At 27.5% G+C, this 19098-nt stretch overlaps 1 long non-coding RNA gene across 1 annotated transcript; it reads right to left on the bottom strand.

The window, feature by feature from the left end:
- Positions 1 to 608: 608 nt before the first annotated feature.
- Positions 609 to 17138, bottom strand: LOC145269648 (uncharacterized). Its single transcript, XR_013865159.1, has 2 exons — positions 16624 to 17138; positions 609 to 1892 (listed from the first exon to the last, which is right to left on the bottom strand). It is a non-coding gene; the product is annotated as an uncharacterized LOC145269648 (long non-coding RNA).
- Between the last annotated feature and the right edge of the window lie 1960 nt (positions 17139 to 19098).

Raw genomic sequence — 19098 nt, 5'->3', positions numbered from 1 at the left:
AAACATTACATTGTTTTGTTTTTTAGAAATTGAGATAATTTAATTTAATAATTTATTTTAATTTTCAAATATTTTTCTGTTCGGAAAAAAATCTGGTTTTTTACTCATTTACCAACAAGAAATTGGAGTTATCACCCTCTAACAATAGCCGCCGACTGCATACTGCACAAGTACCCCTGAAATGACTTTTAAATGATACCTTCCCCTCCCATGCTACAAATGGCCACTGAAATAATAACGTTATTTCAGTACGGTACCAAAAATACATAAGAACCATGTTTTCTTTTTTGTTGTTTCATAATAACACAAGAATGGTTTAAACTGAATTAATTTTTCTAAATAAAATAATTGTTTTCTTTGATAATACGTGTTTTCTTTCTTTTATTTTTGTTTCGTAATAACACAAAAAGTATTAAAACTAAAGTATTTTGAAATAAATATATGCTTTCGTTTTTCAACAACAACTTAGCCAACCGATTTTGCTCTTCTATAAGCAACAGTAAATAAGTATAAATATTTTTTTAAAAATATTATGCGGTCTGTAGTCTCGTTTTTGCACAGAATAAACGCTTTAAAACAAGTAAAATGACTAACAACTTAGCCAGTTAGGTAGAAAATGGACATTTAAAAAAATCGATTTTATTTTTTTAATACAAACCCGAAACTTTTTATGGTGAAGATTTAAATACTATTTTGAGAAAAGTTCATAATTTTTTACCATCATTTTTTGTCAACTAAAAAGTCATAAAATACGCAATTTACTTTATTTTGAAATGCACATTTCATTGTATTTTTAGAAATTGATTTTCTTGCGTTATTTTTTCATGTTTTTAATGGAGCAGATAGTTTTGCATTCTTGTAAGTACATGTATTTGCATATTTTATTAAAATGTTTTTTTACAAACTGAAGATCTTTAAATTTCAGATGGAAGCGGGTTTTTCCCCACAATGTTTTAGCATGTGTGTTTTTAATGTTGATTTCTGAGAAAATGAGGATCGGCATATTTCACAAGAAAAAGGTTTTTCCTTTGTGTGTATCCGCGTGTGAACTTTCAAGTATGATTTATAAGTAAATGACGATCCACATAATTCACATGAGAATGGTTTCTCTCCACTGTGTATACGCAGGTGTGCTTTCAACGTTGATTGATGATTAAATGAAGATTTGCATATTTCACAGGAATATGGTTTCTCTCCAGTGTGTACATGCATGTGTACTTTTAAGTTTCCCCTGTGTGAAAACGAAGAGGAGCAAATATCACATGTAAATGGCTTTTCACCAGTGTGCTTACGCATGTGTGTTTTGAAATTTCCTTTTAGAGAAAAAGAACGTCCACAAATTTCACAACAAAATCGTTTCTCTCGAGTGTGTGTGTACATGTGATTCGTCAGAATTGCTTTTTGCGAAAAAGAAGCTGTGCATATTTCACAACTATATGGTTTCTCCCCAGTGTGTACATGCATGTGTTTTTGCAATACACATTTCTGGGAAAATGATGCACCGCATATTTCACATGAAAATGGTTTCTCTCCAGTGTGTATACGCATGTGGTTCGTCAGATTTGATTTTCCTGAAAATGCAGAATTGCAAATTTGGCATGAAAATGGTTTTTCACCTGTGTGTACACGAACATGTTTCGTCAAAGTGTCTTTTTCAGAAAACGAATCTCCACAAATTTCACAGAAAAACGGTTTCTCGCCTGTATGTCTGCGCATGTGTTTGACCAAAAGTGATTTTATAGCAAATGAACATGCACATATTTCACATGGAAAACGTTTCTTGTTGTCTTCGTGAGTTCGCAAGTGTTCATTCAACTCTGCTTTTTGTGAAAATGCAGATCCACAACGGGTACAGGAAAAGGGGTTTGATTCTGTTACGTTATGCATTGGATCTGTAAGAAAAGAAAAAAATGTAAACAAATGCAAAAGTATACATTATTATTAAATATAATTAATCCTTCTTAGACAAAAGAAGCATACAGGTTGTCATTGATGGACGTACACCGAAGCAGAATAACATTAATGTGGGAGTTTCTTAGGAATTGATCCTTGGACTATTATTATTCCTAATATTCATAAACGACCTCCCTGTTAATATTGTCTCTGAGATTATATTTGCTAATGGTTTAATGCTCTATAACATGCATAAGGGAAGAACAGATGGACATAAATCTAAGATAATGCCAGAATCGTTAGAAAATTACCTCCAGACTATAGTGGAATTGAGTCGTAAATGGATGGTAACATTTAATGCTAGTAAAACTAATCTGCTCTCCCTTAACAATTTCAAGACGCCTCTCCAACCGCCTATATCCACAACAAATAACACTCTACCTGAGAATTTTTACCTTCAAACTCCTCGGCTTAACATTGGTGGACAATATGAACTGGAACAATTACATAGAGGACATTGCAAAGGCTGCCTCAAAGAAGGTTAGTTCTCTCTATCGTGCTAGAAGACTACTCACACCTGAGAGTATCCTGTACCTCTACAAGGCCACCATTCACCCACACATTGGGTTTTATTGTTGCCACATCTGGGCTGGTGCATCTACCACTAGTCTCTCCCTCTTAGATAAAGTCCAAAAATGAGTTGTCAATCTAATCGGTCCCACTTTATCAACTAAGCTCCAGCCCCTGTCTCATCACTGCAATGTTGCATCACTCTGCCTGTTTTACAAATATTTTAATGGAATGAGTTCTGATGAACCCGTTGCACTTGTACCTCCTTGACATATCCCCAACAAACCGGCTTATCAATAAGTTGGCTTTGGTTGGTTGTTTTTGTTTTACAGCGTATCAACCCTTTTCGGGTTATTTAATGCCGAATCCAAAGATTTTGAAGAATTTTTTTTTTAATAGAGTATATTCGTTGTTTACACATCAGTTTCTATTCAACCCATAGTTGGGACCCTAACAGGTACTACCACTCCGGGTCAGAGTGGACCTGGGAGAAATGGTAATTAAAGGGTGGCTCCACACTCCCCAAAGCCCACAAGCAGGGGCCCTCACCACTGGATATAGTTTAAGGTCATATCCAGGACCCCCATTGAGGGACTTTTACCCTCTGCAGAGGGGGGGGCAGTCGGCGTATTCTAATGCCCCACCGACAGGGCCTGCTTATCAATAAGATCTCACTCCTTCACTATTGATGTCCCTAAAGCTGTCTATTCTAATAGTTTCTTCCCTCGAACAACTGGACTTTGGAATTCCCTTCTTGCTGCCTGCCTTCTTGATATGCAGAAGTTTAAATGTACCATAAACAAATATCTTGTTAATCTTTCCTAGAAATGGCCCTAAATAGTAGCACCTTACGTTCAAGTGGCGATATGCTTTGTAAAGGGTGAACACGAGTAAAAGAAATTATTATGTGAATATTTATATTATGTTAGAAAGTTTTTCTCACTATTTGAACAAATAAACTGTCTGTATTTTGTTAAAACAACATTTGTCTGTAACATATTTATATCAAAAGTTCTATCTCTTTATACTTTCAATGGGTTTGTATTACTGTACACATAGATTCGAAAAAGTTGTCAAAAAACAAATAAATGTTATCAAAGGCAAGATAAGTTACTTTTCTACCAAACTGGATGTAATTCTCGTGTTTTTATTCAATTTAACATGTTTATTTTGCTCGAAAAACATGCAGTGTTTATCGATGTATTGGAAAATTCAAAATGGCGGCCGACTATCTCTTAAACACGGTAAGTTCGGGAAAAGGAGTTATAAATAATAAACTAGACAAAATACTATTATAAAAAACCGAATATATGTCAACCTATTTCACGGTAATATATATTGAGCGAATTTCTAACAGTATTTTGTCTAGTTTATTATTTATAACACCTTTTCCCGAACTTACCGTGTTTAAGAGATAGTTGGCCGCCATTTTGAATTTTCCAATACATCGGTAAACACTGCATGTTTTTCGAGCTAAATAAACATGTTAAATTGAATAAAAACACGAGAATTATATCCAGTTTGGTAGAAAAGTAACTTATCTTGCCTTTGATAACATTTATTTGTTATATATTTGTTTTTTGACAGCTTTTTCGAATCTATGTGTACAGTAATACAAACCCCTTTCAATTACTCTCATATACAGCATAATCACGTTGGATTACCAAAGTTAAACAACGTTGAACCTAGTCAGTACTAAATGTAACCATTTGGAACTTGTGGATGCTGTATATACTCTCTGCTTATCCTGGCATTGTTTCTGGTCGTGCTCGACTTCTCCTTGCTACTGGGCTCAAACACTATCGATTCGGGCGAGGTGTGATATGGGATTGCACAACCCTTGCCCCACATTTACATGTTTAGCTGCTCTTACAGGGGGCATCCTCTAAGTGAGTAAATCAATCAGTCAAGTAAATGATTCAAGTCCTTTAACATATCTGCTAAGAAATTCACCATTTATATACAACTAATATAATCCACTTTTGGTGAATTTTATTCACGTTAAGAAAGAAAATATTAAAATGTTTTTGTGAAAATAAAAATGAAAGCAACAATTCTGTTACACTATGCATTGGATCTGTAAGAAAAAGAATATTAAAAATAAAATGTAATTTGTGTTTCAATATATTGTGAATGTTTACATTCTGTGAGAAAACAAACGTAAGATAACTCAATATTATTACACAACTAATTTACTTCACGTTTTGGGGAAAATGAACATCTGTTACTTTATGCAATCCCTCTGCAACGCAACAAAACATATTAAACAAAATGGAGTTCGATTCTGCTGCATCTGATCTGTAAGGGAAAAATGTTATAGAAATATTATTACTTTAATTTAATTTCATTGTATTATTGTAAATCTTCATAGTCAATGTTTGTCTCATAATTTGAACATGTCAGTACACAAGCTCAGTATGCTCAGGAAAAGGAGTTCAATCCTGCTATGCATTGTAAGAAAGGAGAATTCATTATTATTTTATATGTATTGTAAGAAAGGAGAATTCATTATTATTTTATATGTATTGTAAGAAAGGAGAATTCATTATTATTTTATATGCATTAGATCTGTAAGAAAAAATATTAAAACAAATGATTAAGAATTATTATTATATAATTTTATTGTTTCAATCGATGCCTCTGTTTAGTCTCAAAAGACAAAGGATATCCTCTTCACGTATAATTGTGAGGCAAAGGTTGCACAATCCCCAACCACACCTCTCTTGAATCGGCACTGTTCGAGTCCAGTGGCAAGGAAACGTCCAAGACGACTAGAAACAACGCCGAGATAAGTGGAGAGCACATACAGCACCTGGAAGTCCCAAATAGTCACCCATTTAGTACTGACCAGTTCCAACATTGCTTAACTTTGGTGATCCAGAAGGAACCGGTGCATCAATGTGATTATGTCACGTGTTTCAATACAAATACAGTGTCAGTATTTTGTGAAAGGAAACAACTACAGCAAGAAAATTGTTTTAAGTCTGTTAATGTTATTTCTATAAATTAAGTCTGTAAAGAAAAACTGCAAGAAATTTACTATTATTATAATATTAATTTGATTCACATAAAGAAAGATATCAAAGTAAATGCAAGAGAATTCATTATTACAAAATGAGTTCGATTCCATTATACTATGAATTGTATCTGCAAGAAAGAAACATATTAAAACAAATGCTATAGAAGTATCATTATTACATTAATTTGTGTTTCAATATATTGAAAATATTCATATTTTGTTAGAAAAGTTTTCTCATAATTGAACATTATGTCGTTTTATACAAATACAGTGTTAGGATGGTTGTTTTTGTTTTACGGCATATCAACCCTTTTCAGGTTATTTAATACCGAATCTAGTTATTTTATTTTGAGGAACGATTTTAAATGGAGTATATATATATTTTTTTAAAGTCAGATTCTATTTAACCCATAGTTGGGACCCTAACAGGTACTACCACTCCGGGTCAGAGTGGACCTGGGAGCAAGGGCAATTAAAGGGTGGCTCCACACTCCCCAAGTCCCGCAAGGTGGGGCCTCACCATCGGATATAGCTTTAGGTCATATCCAGGACCGTAAATACAGTGTTAGCACATAAGTGTTGATTCAGCTCAACATTTTTTAACTCTCCTTATGATTTTATAGCAAAAAATGGTGAATTTATCGATTAAAATTAAAAACCGATGAAAATCGAACTATTATTAATATGGTATATAATTAATAAGTTAATCTTAATATTATAACAACAGAGAATTACTTGCATGTTTCTTATTAGAAATAACAGATTTGAAATCATTTTTCTTGTATACGTTGTAGTGTTAGTAGATGGAATTAATAATTTTATAAGTTACATAAAAATTAATAATTTTATTATATCATAATTAGGATCATTTAATTCTTTCTAACTCAACAATAAACAACAACATATGCAAATAATAAATAAAATATTAATCAATATTCAAATTTTATTTTTAGCTGCAATATTTTAAGTCTAAAAAATTCTTATTTTTTACTTTACTAGAATATAACCAAATACCGAGTTACAGAAATATACAAGAAACATTTATTCATACAAGTTAATAAGAAGAATATCAAAACAAGAGAATTTTTGGAAGTTTTTAAAAACCTCATTTTGAAGTTTATTTTTGGGGGAAAATGAAGATCTGCTTCTTTATGCATTGTATTTGTAAATAAAAAAATATTACACAAAGGAATATTTATTAAGTCTGTTAATATTATGTCTATGAAAAAAATGCAAGAAAACTGCAGTTAAATGGGCTGGTAAACAGCAAAACAAAATAAATAGAATAAGCAAAAGTTCAGCTAGAATTCGTCACTGTCAACTTTCTCTTTCAACTTCCAGCACGTGTTCTCCTCACTGCCTCCGCCAGCAGGCATTTTATTAGAAAACTGACCCCATTCCATTTGCATACGTGTGCAGTGGAAGAGGAGATCTCGGGAGATTCCACGAGACTACACCTTATAAATCTGTGGCTGCCATCTTTAATTTCTCTTTCTCTCAGATCCCATCCAAAGGTAAGTTCTATGACCGCATGATACACACACATGCGGACGCTTTCTTCTCTGATTATTACATTCAACTCTACAAACATCATTATAATCTTAATTTTATTCATGTTAAGACAATATTAAAACAAAAGCAAGATAATCCATTATTACTACACAACTAATTTAATGTTCTTCTCTGCATGAATTCACAAGTGTTCATTCAACTCTGCTTTTTGTGAAAATGCAGATCCAGTTTGATTCTGTTTCACTCTGCATTGGATCTGTACGGAAGGGGAAAAATATTAAAACAAATGCAAAAACATTATTATTACAAAATAAATTCAATCCACTACTTTGTTCAAATGAATATCTGTACATACATATATATATATATATATATATATATATATATATATATATATATATATATATATATATATACATTGTATTTGTAAATAAAAAAATATGTAACAAAAAGGACTATGCACTGGATCTGTAAGAAAAGAAACAATATGAAAACAAATGGGAGAACATTCAGTATTACAATAAAAAAAATCCGAACAATGAAAAGTAATATGGTTAAGCTTAAACATGGAAAAGTAAAGGACTAACTGTAAAACTGGAAAAGAATAGGACAATATATGTAAGGAAGGAAAAATATTAAAACAAAGGCAAGAACATTCATTATTATTACAAAACAAATTTAATCCACTTTTTGTTAAAATGAACATCTGTTACTTTATGCATTGTATTTGTAAATAAAAAATATTAAACAACAGATATTATTATTACAAAATTTATTTAATCTGTTTCAATAATCTAATATATATTGCAAATATACATGCTTTATGAAAAGATAAATATTTTTTGTATAATTTTAACATTATGTTATTTTATACAAAATGGAATCAACAATGAAAATGCATCGGATCAGTAAAAAAGAAAAAAAATGTTATAGCAATTGTGCAGAAAAATTTAATCGTGTTTCACTATATAGTGAATATTTATACTTTGTTAGAAATTTTTTTCTTATAATTTGAACATTATGTCGTTTTACACAAATACAGTGTTAGTATATAAGTGTTAGTATATAGTGTTAGTATATAAGTGTTAGTATATAGTGTTAGTATATAAGTGTTAGTATATAGTGTTAGTATCTAAGTGTTAGTATATAGTGTTAGTATATAGTGTTAGTATATAAGTGTTAGTATATAGTGTTAGTATATAAGTGTTAGTATATAGTGTTAGTATATAAGTGTTAGTATATAAGTGTTAGTATATAGTGTTAGTATATAAGTGTTAGTATATAGTGTTAGTAAATAAGTGTTAGTATATAGTGTTAGTATATAAGTGTTAGTATATAGTGTTAGTATATAAGTGTTAGTATATAGTGTTAGTATATAAGTGTTAGTATATAGTGTTAGTATATAAGTGTTAGTATATAGTGTTAGTATATAAGTGTTAGTATATAGTGTTAGTATATAAGTGTTAGTATATAGTGTTAGTATATAGTGTTAGTATATAAGTGTTAGTATATAAGTGTTAGTATATAGTGTTAGTATATAGTGTTAGTATATAGTGTTAGTAAATAAGTGTTAGTATATAAGTGTTAGTATATAAGTGTTAGTATATAAGTGTTAGTATATAAGTGTTAGTATATAAGTGTTAGTATATAGTGTTAGTATATAAGTGTTAGTATATAGTGTTAGTATATAAGTGTTAGTATATAGTGTTAGTATATAAGTGTTAGTATATAAGTGTTAGTATATAAGTGTTAGTATATAGTGTTAGTATATAAGTGTTAGTATATAGTGTTAGTATATAGTGTTAGTATATAAGTGTTAGTATATAGTGTTAGTATATAAGTGTTCATTTTGTGAAAAGAAACATCTAAAATATGTACAGGAAATGGCTTTAAATCTGTCAACATTATATAAATTACATTCTGTAAAGAAAAAATGCAATAAATTTGCTATTAAAATATTCTCATGCTATGAAACTAATTTAATGCACCTTTTTTTTTTAAAAAAATACACATCTGTTCCTTTGTATTCACAGGGTTCGTACAAATTTTCAATATTCATTTTCAAGGCTTTTCAAAGTTTTGCAAGGCCTTCTCCAGACAAAATTAAAGTTTTTAAAACAAAATTTGGGGTGTTTTACAATCCACAGCGATTCGAAAAAGTGGTAAAAAAATGTTTTTCTTATGCTTTGCTTGGTACAAAGAAAAATAAAACAATGCAAATCAATAACCATAAAACAATAAAAATCAATAACCATGAAACAATGAAAATCAATAAAAACAAAACAATGAAAATCAATAAAAACAAAAAATGAAAATCAATGAAAAAAACAATGAAAATCAATAAGAAACAATTAAAATCAATAAAAATAAAACAATGAAAATCAATAAAAACAAAACAATGAAAATCAATAAAAAAAACAATGAAAATCAATAAAAAACAATGAAAATCAATAAAAAAACCCAATGAAAATCAATAAAAATAAAACAAGGAAAATCAATAAAAAAACAATGAAAATCAATAAAAAACAATGAAAATCAATAAAAAACAATGAAAATCAATAAAAACAAAACAATGAAAATCAATAAAAAAACAATGAAAATCAATAAAAAACAAGGAAAATCAATAAAAAAACAATGAAAATCAATAAAAAACAATGAAAATCAATAAAAAAACAATGAAAATCAATAAAAAAACAATGAAAATCAATAAAAACAAAACAATGAAAATCAATAAAAACAAAACAATGAAAATCAATAAAAACAAAACAATGAAAATCAATAAAAAAACAATTAAAATCAATAAAAACAAAACAATGAAAATCAATAAAAACAAAACAATGAAAATCAATAAAAAACAATGAAAATCAATAAAAATAAACCAATGAAAATCAATAAAAATAAACCAATGAAAATCAATAAAAACAAAACAATGAAAATCAATAAAAAAAACAATGAAAATCAATAAAAACAAAACAATGAAAATCAATAAAAAACAATGAAAATCAATAAAAAACAACGAAAATCAATAAAAATAAAACAATGAAAATCAATAAAAACAAAACAATGAAAATCAATAAAAATAAAACAATGAAAATCAATAAAAACAAAACAATGAAAATCAATAAAAATAAAACAATGAAAATCAATAAAAAAAACAATGAAAATCAATAAAAACAAAACAATGAAAATCAATAAAAAACAATGAAAATCAATAAAAAACAATGAAAATCAATAAAAATAAACCAATGAAAATCAATAAAAATAAACCAATGAAAATCAATAAAAACAAAACAATGAAAATCAATAAAAAAAACAATGAAAATCAATAAAAACAAAACAATGAAAATCAATAAAAAACAATGAAAATCAATAAAAAACAACGAAAATCAATAAAAATAAAACAATGAAAATCAATAAAAACAAAACAATGAAAATCAATAAAAATAAAACAATAAAATCAATAAAAAAAAACAATGAAAATCAATAAAAAAACAATGAAAATCAATAAAAAAACAATGAAAATCAATAAAAAAAACAATGAAAATCAATAAAAAAACAATAGAAAATCATTAAAAAAACAATGAAAATCAATAAAAAAACAATGAAAATCAATAAAAAAAACAATGAAAATCAATAAAAAGTGCATTAAAAATGCAAACAACTCGATTCATCGATTTTTGTTTTTTTTTCTTTTCAGAAGAAAATTTGGGACGCTAAAACCAATACAATTAATTGTAATTCTTATTAAAATGTTGAAAATGCAACAATATTTGCAAAGGAATTGGAAATGCCATAAAAAAACTCCTTTTTAATTTAACTTACATTTGTATTTAATAACATTTCAAATTCCTCTACAAAATTCGTCATATTTTCTGTTTTGTACCGTTGAACACATTAACAGTTTTTGTAATGAAGGTTATAAACTTTGTTACATAAAAAAAACATGTCATGTTTTATTGAAAAGTAAAATTCCTCCAAGTTGCATCGATTTCAGTATCCCCACCCCCAAAGTGATGTTAGTCGACAAGAGTTAATTCCCTTGCATTGTTTACATGAGCAATAATCTTGAAATAATAAAAATAATTGACAAACAATTCGAAATTGTTAGATGAAACTGTATTTAAAGGAGAAGGTTTAAATATTATTTGAAGAAAAGAATATAACTTTTTATCACCATTTTTTTCAATATTAGTGCATATACTTACAATAAATTGTACTTTTAGAAATTGTTGCATTGTACTTTTCTCATGTTATTTTTTTAAATCTTGTTTCATAGAAACAGACAGTTTAATAAAATATGGCGAATATACAGGAAAAGAAGTTCGGTTCCGTTACGTTCTTTATTGTAAAAAGAAAAAATATTAAAACGACATATGTTCCAATTATGCAAAAACAAACATTACAAACATATATTTGGATAGTTTTTCCATGTTTTCTTCTATTTCGATAAGTCCAATAAGAAGTTTCCTAAACAAATATTACAAGGGTATGAAGTGAAAATATACACCAATATGACATGATCTAAAATATCACACGATCTAAAATATCACATGATCTAAAAGCGTATCAAATAAGCAAGAAACCTAAAGATTCCTAGTTAGCATTCCTAGCATTGTGAAACTAAGAAACGGTGACCTCATGATCTTTTATGATAAACTTTGGAAGAACATGCACATTATCTGGTAGTTAACAGATTTGATGTCAATTTAGAAAACAAGGAATTTATATGAAATCTAAAAGCCAGGTACGGCGAATGATGGAGTACTATTGCCACATCTGGGCAGGAGCTACTAGAAGCAGCTTATCCTGTCTTGACAGAGTTCAAAATAGACTTCATAGCTTAGTGGAAGATGCCCTTTTCTCTTCCCTGCAACTTCTTTCCCACAGAAGGGATGTGAGCCTGTCTCTGCTTTATCGTTATTTTCATGGCAAGTGCTCGTCTGTCTATGGTCCCCCCCTCACAAAACTTTCACGAAAAACACTTGTGTAGCAAAAGCCACTATCAATAATTTCCTCCACTTTATTTGTGCCTAAACCTAAACGTAGATTCCATGAACAAAGCTTCTTTCCATAGACTGCGAGTCTATGGAACTCTGTTCCGCTTGCCTGATTTCCAGCTGATTAAAATTTGATTGTCTTCAAGTGCAATGTAAACAAATTCTTGATGAACCGTCCCTCTAAGTAATCCAATTTACAAAATCCCCACAGCTTAGGATTACTATACAGTAATCCCATAACTAATGTATATGCATAAACCATTATTCTCGAGTGGCCTCCGGGCCTTGATAAGTGGTGACTCATTTGTAAAAGAAAAAAATGTGTATATTGATAATAAAGATAAATGATCTCCATTTAGGTGTTGACTAAAAACAAAATAAATGCAAATCAACAGAAAATTAAAGTTGTTTTATTCTTTAGTAATCAGAAATGTAAAACGATCCTCTAAGCAAAAAGAAAACAAATTAAAATGTTAGATGAAAATTAACTTATGGAAAAGATTGAAATACACTTTTGAAAAGTTAACCGTTTGCAATATAAGTACATTTACTAAAATTAAAGTAGCCGTTAAATAGGCCTAATACCATTATAAAGAACACAACTAAGAAATGAGAACCTAATAACGTGTACCTATACATGCATATATATATATATATATATATATATATATATAATTTAAAGGAGATTAGAATAATAGTCTAAAGAGCTAAGTGTATTTTAATGTAACAGTGAAATTACTAGTTTAATTAAAATACAGGAAATGCTCGTTGTAATTTAGATATATAATAAGCTCGATAGTTAAATGTCCTAGTGCTAATTCAATATTAAGTAAAGTGATTTTCAATTTAAAAATTTAAAAAAAACGAAACGATCGTACAGATAATTGACTTTGTTGTTGTTCCTTCTTATGAAACTGATTTTTAATTTAATTAAAATTTGATTTTTAAATTTAAAAAATTTTTTTTAAATTTTTAAATTGAAAATCACTTTACTTTATATATATATATATATATATATATATATATATATATAATTTTTAATATCACATTCATTACCATTAACTACATATATATATTTATATAAGAATGGTAATAATGCTTAATATATATATATATATATATATAAAGCATTATTACGATTCTTATATATATATTAAGCATTATTACCATTATATATATATATATATTAAGCATTACAATTCTTATATATATAAAACATTAGTACCATTTTTATATATATATTAACCATTATTAACATGCTTATATATATTTCCAGCATTATTACGATTCTTATATATATATATTAAGCATTATTACGATTCTTATATGTATAATAAGAATTAATACCATTCTTATATATATTTTAAGCATTATTAGCATTCTTATATATATATATATACATATATATATAAGTACCATTCTTATATATATATATTAAACATTATTACCATTTATATATATATATGAAGCGTTAATACAATTCATATATATATATATTAAGCATGATTACCATTATTATATATATATATAGATATATATATGTATATAGTAAGCATTATTACAATTCTTATATATATATATATTAAGCATTATTACCATTCTTATATATATATATTAACCGTTATTACCATTTTTATATTTAGCATTATTACCATTCTTATATATATCAAGCATTATTACCATTCTTATATATATCAAGCATTATTACCATTCTTATATATATCAAGCATTATTACCATTCTTATATATATCAAGCATTATTACCATTCTTATATATATCAAGCATTATTACCATTCTTATATATATATTAAGCATTGTTACCATTCTAATATATATATTCAGCATTATAACCATTCTTATATATATTAAGCATTATTAACATTCTTATATATATTTTAAGGATTATGAGGCTTTTTGTATATATATATATAAAGCATTATTACCATTCTTATATATATCAAGCATTATTACCATTCTTATATATATATATTAAGCTTTATTACCATTCTTATATATATATATTAAGCTTTATTACCATTCTTATATATATATTAAGCTTTATTGCCATTCTTATATATTAAGCATTATTACCATTCTTATATATTAAGCATTATTACCATTCTTATATATATATATTAAGCATTGTTACCATTCTAATATATATATTCAGCATTATAACCATTCTTATATATATTAAGCATTATTAACATTCTTATATATATATATATATATATATATATATATATATATATATATTACGCATTATTAACATTCTTATATATATTTTAAGGATTATGAGGCTTTTTGTATATATATATATCAAGCATTATTACCATTCTTATATATATATTAAGCTTTATTACCATTCTTATATATATATATTAAGCTTTATTACCATTCTTTTATATATATTAAGCATTGATACTATTCTTATATATATATATATATATATATATATATATATATATATATATATATATATTAAGCATTATTGCCATTCTTATATATATATACTAGCAAAAGTACCCGTCGTTTACTGGGTTCAAAACAGCCTACAGAAAATGATTTATGAAAGTATTATAGGTTAAGAAAAGGAAGGATTGTAAAGAGATAGCTTCGAATCTGGGGGTATCAAAACCAAAGCAAAATATAATGAAAATACAAATAAAATAGATAAACCCCATAATTTATTATACCATACCTGTTCACACTGAAACACTTATCACAATACCTTGTTGATCTATATTAAAAAACCTTGTTAAACTTTGTTACATATTTCCATTCTATGGAGGTTAGGTGCGAACGAACACACCATAATTTTATTATACCATATTTCTTCAAACTGAAACATAATTATCAAAGTATACTTACACAGATAGATATAAAAAGTCTTTATTAAAGTTTGTGCCTATTTCCATTCTATGGAGGCCATGCACGAACGCAAACCCCACACTTTTATTATACCAACAGTATTTAAGTTAAAACATACTTATCAAAGTATTCTTATGTACATCTATATCAAAAACACTTGCAAATGTTTTTTTTAAATTTGTAAATTTTTTATTTCCATACTTTGTGGACCAGGTGTGAACGCAGACCCCACAATTTTAATGAACCACCGTACCGTCAGATGAAACATACCCATTCCTGTGTCTCGATACATATTCTTAGATTATATGTAATCAGTTTTTAAAATAGTCAACCATATTGGAGCCTATTTGTGACCAGACACACACACACACACACACACACACACACACACACACACACATTCAGCTTTATATTATAGATTAAGCATTATTACGATTCTTATATATATATATATATATATTAAGCATTATTACCATTCTTATATATATATATATTACACATTATTACCATTCTAATATATATATATTAAGCATTATTACCATTCTTTTATATATATATTAAGCATTATTACCATTCTTATATATATATATATTAAGCATTATTACAATTCTTATATATATATTAAGAATTATTACCATTCTTATATATATATATATATATATTAAGCATTATTACCATTCTTATATATATATTAAGCATTATTACCATTCTTTTATATGTATATATTAAGTATTATTAACATTCTTATATATATATATATATATATATATATATATATATATATATATATATATATATATATATATATATATATATATATATATATATATTAAGCATTATTACCATACTTATATATATTTTTAGGATTATTACCATTCTTATATATACTTATATATATATATATATATATATATATATATATAAGTATTACTACAATTCTTATATACATATTAAGCATTATTACGATCCTTATATATATATTAAGCATTATTATGATTCTTATATATATATATATATATAAAGCATTAATACAATTCTTATATATATATTAAGCATTATTACCATTTTCACATGAAAACAATGGTATCTACGTATTCCTCATATTTTTAAGATGATTATATCCAAAAATTACGAAAATCGATAAGGTAGAAAATATTTTATTACAGAAAATAGAATTTGAAGAACACGATCGTGTTTTTCTTATGTAAGACACAGGAGAGTTCACAAGGGAGGTAATTTCCTCCCGATAATCCTTGGAAAATTCAGAAAATTTTTTTTGGAATTTTCCTAATGGACCCGAGGAGTGCAATATTTATTATTTTTGCTCAAATAAAATCCATATTTTTTATTTCCTGCATGCCCATGGAATTTTGGCAGGTGTTGCGTTTATTTTGTTATTTGTTTCGCGTTAGTCACATTAAACATTTAGAGTTACTTCCCTTGTTTATGGTTTTGTTTCGCTTTATTTTATAAAAACAAGGTGGTCGCAATTTTTCACCTGCTAAGACGATTAAATTTTTTTTGTTTTTTAATAATTCAGTAATATTCAGGTAAGTTTGACTGCATAATTTGGAAGCTAACATTGTAATTAATTAGAATTGATAAAAAAAAAAAAAAAAAAAAAATCTGTAGAAACCATTGTTTTTTTTTTATCTGAAAACTCCATTTGTCGACTACGAAATTGTGTCCTAATAGTGTAGAAGCGCCGAAAAAGATATATAAATGAACGATAAAAACAATGATTTGAAAATTATACTTACATGTTGTGTCGTAATTTTGTGGTCGAAGTGTTTTTTTTTGTTGTTGTTTTTTTTTTTACAATGGAAAAAGAAAACAAAACAACATTAAATAACTAAGAGATTTTACAATTAAATCTGTTAAGACTTCGTTAATTCTTTTGTTTTTCTATCGATAATATTTCGAGATCTGAGAATGGTTAATAAAATATCACGATTAATATATCCATAGCAATAATTGTTATTACCCACAATGCAATGCTCACTTCCGTTGGGTAAAGGCGAGAAGGGGAGATAATTCATCGAAATAAATAAGTAGAAAGAAATATGTGCGAATAATGTGATATTAAAAAATCTTATAAACTAAACATTTAGACTATTATGCACTATTGTCACGGGATGACGTTTTTTGGTTTCAATTTGGAGAGCGAACATCAGGGGCAGACAAATGCAATTTCAGGTGGGAATTGAAATTCTCAGAAACCTTTTCTAGTCTAACACAAAAAACACGCGTTCACATCTCAAGCTATATTTTACTTGTCACATACATACGCGCACACAAACATACGCGCGCACGCCCACACACGCACATATATTCACGTTCGCGTACATACAGTCACATTCACGTGTATACACACACACACACTTATATATCCTAGTCTTCTACAAACCTTCGGGCCAAGATCACAGTGTAGTATCTGTTCTTATGCTGTACTTCACATTTTCTGTCCTCGGTCAATGGAGGAGAAATCCTTCGTGACTGAGGCATTTTTTTAAAAATTATTCTTTCTATCCAGATGGCCATTTTTTTTGGGGGGGGGGAGCTGGATTTGGTAAATGTTACCTTACGCTACAAAGGAGTATTCAAGATCGCTGACAACGAATTTGATAATCAAATCCGTCCAGTTTAATTAACCGTTTTACGTACGGAAAAACGGTTAATTAAACTGCAGAAGCACCTGTTAAACTACACAGGTTCTGTAATTGAATAGCCCCTCCATAAAAAAAGAACGGAAAACATAAAATGTTTGGTGCTTATGTTTTTGTAAACCGCTCGTGAAAAATTTATTTATTTATTTTTTTTTTAGATCAATTAAAAAGCATTAAAACCTACGTAAAAATAATAATAAAAAAAAATCACTTTTTTTTTTTAAAAACTTTCTTATTTCGAATGGCCGCTTAAGGATTCCTACGTGAAAACACTTCACTACTGCTGCGCCCGTTCGCAACATTGGATTTTTATAAAATCAAATTGTTTTTGTCTTTTGTTTTTCTGAACAAATGAAACATTTTTCGAATTATAGCAACATCGTCCCCTAAGCGCCACCCGGTGACAGTTTAATGACCCCCCCCCCCCCCAAAAAAAAACAAAAATATTGGCCGCCGTCCGTGTAATGCAGAAGTAGGTGTATCAGAATTTTGGAGAATTTTTGACACCCCTAACACAAAACTGCGAATAAAATATAAAAAAACTCGTAATTTCTCTTTTCAAAGTAGGTTGTTTATTTTCTTTATGGAATATACTTCCAAAATAAACTATTAAAGTTTTTAAAAGATAATAGAATTATTATTTTTTATTTAAAAAAAACAAAAAAAACAGTGTATACAAAGTGTCGATACGCCTTCATGCAGCCATTTTTTTTACGTAATGAAATCAATTGAATTTTACGAGTTAAATATTTTTCAATTTTTAAACTTTAAAAATATATCCAAATTTTTCTATTTGTTCAATTTCTACGATATTTTCAGGGTCAATGTGAAATTTTATGTTCTTTCCAATAAACCAAATATAACATTTTAGACAAACGTTTCCCCTCCCCAGTTTGAAATGTCTATTAAAATTTTAATAATTAATTTATGTATATTATATATCACAAATTGAAGATAAAAGATCAATAAAGAAAATATTGCAATTAAAAAAAAAAAAGAAGTGTTTTTTTTTTTTGGAAATTTGCCTGTAAAGTCCAAAGTGTAAAACCTTTTTTTTTTATAAACAAAAACAAAAACACGTTGATTTTTTTTTAAGTGGAAGCTTATTTTATGCTTAGAATGTCAAGTAAATATGGGACGCTTACAACAATTTTTTCTATTTCATTCAATGTTTTCTTTTTTTAGGTATAAAAACAGTCGATAAAGAAGTATTAAAATATATCTATCAAAAACTCATGTATTTCATTAATAGAATAAAAGAAAAAAATTAAAAAATCAGGCAATTGATTTTTTAGTTTTACGATAAAAAACTTATAAGTGAATGTATTCAGTTTTTTAGCTACGGGGGACTAAAATACTAATTTTAGTTTTACAGCATGCATTAAAAAGACGTGAATTATGTCCCTTTAAGGCGCCGGAATATAAAGGTGAATAAAATCAGACTTGTCTCCCTTTATTTGAACAGTTAAAAAAAAAATGTGAGTTCGCTTTTGTTTCTAATCCTTGTTTAAAAAAGTATTTTATTTAAAAAGAACATGGAATATAAGTATAAATATGGATGAATTCTTA

Source organism: Euprymna scolopes, chromosome 45, assembly GCF_053919585.1.
Source record: "Euprymna scolopes isolate OS-2025 chromosome 45, ASM5391958v1, whole genome shotgun sequence".
NCBI lineage: Eukaryota > Metazoa > Mollusca > Cephalopoda > Sepiida > Sepiolidae > Euprymna > Euprymna scolopes.
This window is presented reverse-complemented; position numbering and strand designations above follow the sequence as displayed.